A 6000-nucleotide genomic window follows, 5' to 3' on the forward strand; every position below is an offset into this window, starting at 1 on the left:
AACGTACTAAAAACAATAGACATTTAACTCGATCGTACAACCTTCCCCACGTTCCTAGTTACAAAAGAAATGTTTCTTGGCAATGAAAATGTTAAAAAGTAAATTAATAAAATTCACTGTACACAACATTTAAAAGGTAAGAGTTTAAATGACAAAACGATTATGCAATGTTTCAGTTCAGTTTATTGGATATTTAGGTGAATTTGTCTCAAAGATTATATTGTCATGAATTACGGCATTTCATATATTTACTTCAGTCAGCTGTATAATAAACAACCAAATATAAACTCCACTGGGAATTTCATGTAAGCCCCAGGCTGCATGTATCTAATGTAGCAGAATGCAAGCAAATCATTCTTAAATTTGGAAGCTGTTCCGAATTTACTGTGAAACAAAACAAAAAATATTACTTTAATATCTCTAAACTTATATCACAATCAACTAAATCAGCTTAATAATGTCCAATGAAGAAATTCTTGAAGTTTACAGAAACCATACTAAAATATATAAAATATTATAGAAGCGCAAAGGCTACCGAATAACATTCTCGAAAACATGTTGTAAATGTTGGTGTATCAAACTAATTAGCTCATTTATAGTTATTATCTTGTGCAATTTAATTATAACGTTGTTTCTTATAAATAAGAAACAGATATTCGATTAAATATCCTTTAAAAGAAGTATTTTACGGAACTTTTGAAACAAGGCACCCAACACTCATAACCAGGACTGAGAAACCATTAATCGAAAATTGTTTCCTGTTACCTAACTAGATTACAAACCTCGTTAATGCTATTCCGAAGAAAATTCTGCTAGTTCGTAGGTGTAGAATAAACAGAAAATTTGTTTACAAGTCGAGGTTACGCGCAACATGCCTAGCCACTGGAAAATCAAACACAATATATGACGGGGACTATGAATCGCGTCATTAATTAGCAAATTGTCTACGCGAACAGCTAAAAAAACACACTCGGTGCTAATTTTTACCTTCATAGTAATGAACAAATATTATCTGTTGATTTTATTTGCATCCACTGCTTCGTAATTTTGCTTGTTTATGTATATATCGGTGTCTCCCTTCACATTAAGACTTATATGTAGCTTAGGGTAATAAATCGAATGCAAATAGTAAAATTTAATATTTTCTAAAGTAAAACAATATATACTCAAACTGTCATTGTCGTTAGCTAACCCTAATTTTACTTCACTAAGCCTAAACTACTATAAGTTATAAGAACAGATACCTCATAAGTATCTGTTCCTACGGACGCAATACCATCTTTGAATTGTTATGTAAATCAAATATCGATGGTAAAGTTTAAGAGTTTCTGCTTCCTACCTTTCTTCTGGAATACATATATACTATTTTACACGTAATTAGCACAGAAACTTTGTTATATTATCCTGGTAGAAAATTCCTGGCAATACTTCCCGCCAACGTTCATCGTATTAGGTCATTGTGGTAGCTCTTTTGTTCCACTGCACGACGGGATTGCGTTGGACACGTGTCCTTGTCAAAATCGAAAGCGATCTAATAGATCTTGGATTAGTATTAATATGAACACATATTCAGTCTAAATCATTCACATTAATATGCCACCACACTTAGTGCAATCCACAAAGCTTTCGTAGTAACAAAATGTGAGTGTGTGTGAGATGTTGTCTGTTTTGCCTGCACGGTCTCCAAGCGCTAATTGTGTAGTATTACATTGAATACAATTGGATGTAATACAAAATCATATGAACAGGGACGCAAGGATTAGAAACATTCTGTAACTATTCTGTAACTATTTCACATATGCTTTTTCATGCATTTCAAGTATTTAAGTTAAATATTGCATGTAAAAGAATCGCTGTACTATACGTGCTCATTATGTGGAACGTGCGTCTTCCTTTGGAAATTTCTCATTTCATTCGAGGTCAAAAAATTTAAAGCATTAGTAGTTCTTTATAAAATTATTACTCCTGTCTTAAATCTGCAGTACCTAATATCATCACTATTACCTGAAAGAGTATATAACAATATTTAGATGCTATTATGGAAATAAATTGATATAACATTGTTTTTCGAATGTGTTTATGCAACTATCTTTTCTAAGATAGCTATTCAGGAATGATTTCACAGAAACTAAGGTAATGCAAGAGTGATTACTTTTCATGTGTGTGTGTGTGTTTGCGAGATATTTTTTTATTTTCACCTACATGTAATGACATTAGTTTAAAATCGCTTTACATTCCTGAAGGAATTTAAGACGAATTATTCAGTCTCATACGGAGGTGGTAGGATTTGTCCTTCCGTAAACTAAGGGTTTTTTTAACCAAGAAAACAAACACCACCTCGGACAACACACGTAGTTAACGGTTATAACATTTGCTTATAACCATCGCTTCTGCTGTAATTCCAATCAATACTTGAATACCCACGAAGGACTGCTGAGTTCTGGTTGTTTTCTTGATCCCGATTAAACAAACTCTTTTAAAAAAGCTAAAAACAAATGGGTAAGATGTACTTAAAAATGGAAATCAATTTAAACTGAAAATTTAATATAATAGTATGACCTTAAAATAATAATAATAAAATTAAACATCTACAAACACTTGCTTCCCTAATTAGAACAGGATCAAATCTAATCCGACAAAAAAAAACAACAACATAAAGTGACTTTTGAAAATTGGTAGGTAATCAGGCACTACTCTTAATGCTCACCAGTAACGAATTCACTGCTACCAAGAATCGTAGATTCCATGTGATTACAGTTATGCCAAACAGCTGCTGCTATTTCATGTTCCAACTTGTATTATTGGATGAAATGGTGAGCTCCATGATCAATATTCTGGGTTGCGAGGTTAAAAACCCGAGCTGGGGAGAAGACTATAAATAGTACTTCTATTCCACCTAGAATCGAACCTATAACAATTTTCCTTCTGGAAAACTAACGTTATGAATGCTGACGCATTACCAACACTACACAGGCACACTTCAAAGATAAGAAAATGTGGAGAAAAGAGGTCGTCCATATAATAAATATGTAATAGAATGATTTTAATAAAAATGCAGTGTTATCTATTACTAGGTTCACATAAATATACTTAGAACTGTAATATCAAAGCAAGAATCCTTCCTAGAATAAAGATTAACATTTAAAAACGAACATTAAGGCTATGTAACAAAACAAAACGGCAACTCCTCTTCCTTCTTGCAATACTTATTCTTGTGACCACACATGCAGTTTGAGAAACACTCTATATGTGTGATTACAAGAATAGAACCTAATCATGGGAAATTACATATGCTGATGTATGAACTTCATCATAGAGAACAGTAATTCTTCAAAAAACGACAATCGTTCGATGCTGTTGGCACACTCTCCCTCGAATGAGTCTTTGGACTCCCTGGAGATGTCAAATAATAATAATAATAATAATAATAATAATAATAATAATAATAATAATAATGACAATCATCATGTGATGAAATTACCAGTTAATCAGAATGGGATAATTAAATAAATATCAATAATCAATTCCATAATTCTTTTCACTTCCCAAAGGAAGTAGGAAGAACTTATTTAGCTCTAACTTTTGAAAATTGATAATTGCCAATCTTGATCCCTGGTTATCAACAATAGTTAAGTTCAGCAGAACTATTATTAAGGTATGTGCATCCCCTAGGCAATCTTTATTTTGCCACCACTAAATTCAAGGAAATGTGTAAAATTAATTTTTCTGGTTTTTGTTGCCCTCTAAACTTTCCGCACCTAGGCATTGCCTTAGTTGCTCAGCGGGTTAAGAAAGCTCTGTATTTGCATACTATCAATGCTTTCCATATACTGAGGAAGAGAGGTCAGCTGTTGCTTATATCATGCTTCTAAATTTTAACCAGTATTATTGTCTAAAAGAGTATTCAAAGCTAACTTGGGTACAATATGAAAAAAGGCATAGAAAACGTTTCTCTAGTTGGCTCACTTTATTGGCAACTAAGATAGTTATATCAAATAACTACCAGAAAAAGAACTGGTTAGAGCAGTCTTTCTTTTAATGGTCTAGCATTATGGAAGCAGGCACATAAGACTCAGAATATGCATCGTTATTTGAATTTAAGGCCAACAGAGATTTTGCTAGGAATGTTTAGGGACGTTCATCTTATTAAATATGACACAACGGACTTCAATTGGTAGATCGATTTTTTATAATAGTTAGTAAAACTATTTTCCAAACAATATAAACATCTGTTTTGAAAACAACTAGGATCGATATTTTCTCAAGATTCATTTCTAGTGTGCTCATACTAAGACGCACAGTTACTGTGTCAGTAAGCGTTGCAATGCATAAGAGAAATCTTAAGTCTTAAGAGAGGGTGATTGATATTGAATTGGGCCCACCCAAATCAATCAATCAATCGAAAAGATCAAATAAACAAACTTACAAAAAATTTCAAACGAAGGAAGTCGTTAGATACTTTGCTCTTTTCAGAATAAACCACTTAACATGAATTTTCAATACTAACAAGGCATGATATTACAATGAATTATCTTTAGAATTATAGTATGATATCAGATAGTGAGCTCAAACTATCAATGAAATTCAAAGAGTAATGGAAAACAAGTGTCATTATCTCATTGCCCCAACCATAACAAGTATATATTATGTCTGAAACAGTATCAGTTCTACAGTAGATTTTTTTAAGTGAGAGGTAAAATAGCTGAGTTTCTGGGAAGAACCCTATTTGCCTTTGCCAAAGTTTGAAGACTCTGTAACCAGCAGAAGAAAGACCTAATGAAGTTTCTCTAGTTGGTGACTGGAATCTAAACTATAGCAGTCTATCTTCGGGTGAATGGGCGCTATGGAACCAATCTCATTCCACAGAGAAACACTGGCACCTTCTAGTTAACTTACAGTTTTGTAATTTTAAATAGCTTTGTTAAAAGACTGCATTATAAACTGCAAACATTCATTTGAAAGATATATCACATAAACCAACTCTATTGATACATTAAATGCTATGCTATGTTAATAATAATGATTAAGAGTATATTTTTCTTTAGTATGACTCGGATTCGATACCAGAAGACGCAAGAAAATATTCATAAGACCTCGTCAAATAAAGGCATCTTAATATGTTTCATATAGAGATGGATTCGACCTCCTCGAAACCAGGGTTTTTTTCTCATGCAAAACAGAATTGGTGATGATTATGCTCATTGCTGGGAGACACCCAGATTCTAATCCCATCCAGGAGAGAAGGAAACTTTATAAAAAATTTTCAGTCGAAGGTAAATTAGCCAGTCTCAGACAGAAGTAAGGGTGTTTTCTCTCGAAAGCTTGTTTTACGCTTCCATACTGCAAGAACAGGCAAACCAAAAGAACACATCCCATTAATAGTCATAACATAATATATTGGCCTCACAGCTTTTGTTGATCTGGCTGAATTCCAAAAAGTCCCACCTTCAAACAAAACAGACTGTTATAGAGTTGTACATTGGCGAACTGTGAAGATGGACAGGATTCCTACCATCATTATCAAAAATCGGGCTTATAAAAAATAAGTCACAGATAGCAACCGATCTCTGAAAAACAAGTCAAGGAAATTGGGGTGGAATGAGTTTAGTAAAAAGAATCAGATGCCAGGAAGTAGAACCCATATGGTAGCTATATTGTGCCCAAAGAAGCTAAGCAACAGAATGCATTCCCTAAGTCTATTGAAAACAAGAAGAATTGTACCGATTTTTCTACCTGAGAGGGATTTATCCCATTTCTTCCACTAATTTCCTTTACAGCTATTAACTGAAAGGTGCTTCTATAACCCTCTGGATACGGTATTTGCATTCATAGTGTACTACTCGAAGAAAGAATAAGTTTGATTTTAGTAACCAACTAGAATCAAATTAATAACAGTCCATGCCTATCTTCAGTTAGTTCCCAAGTTAATCGACTGCAATGGCAAGAAGGATTTTCCTCCCAGAAATTCGAGTTTTTAACCTCATATAATCAAGAAAATCG

At 33.3% G+C, this 6000-nt stretch overlaps 1 protein-coding gene across 1 annotated transcript in view; it reads right to left on the reverse strand.

Annotated features, from left to right (window-relative positions):
• LOC150100577 (uncharacterized) overlaps positions 1–1424 on the reverse strand; it is a 123648-nt gene extending 122224 nt beyond the window's left edge. The window contains exon 1 of the mRNA XM_090401487.1: positions 1340–1424. The gene's annotated coding sequence lies outside the window, so the exon portion shown is untranslated. The remainder of the gene's footprint in view (positions 1–1339) is intronic.
• Positions 1425–6000: the final 4576 nt, after the last annotated feature.

Source organism: Typopeltis vanoorti, chromosome 12 (assembly GCF_054136105.1).
Source record: "Typopeltis vanoorti isolate ZY-2024b chromosome 12, IOZ_Tvanoo_1.0, whole genome shotgun sequence".
Classification (NCBI taxonomy): domain Eukaryota; kingdom Metazoa; phylum Arthropoda; class Arachnida; order Uropygi; family Thelyphonidae; genus Typopeltis; species Typopeltis vanoorti.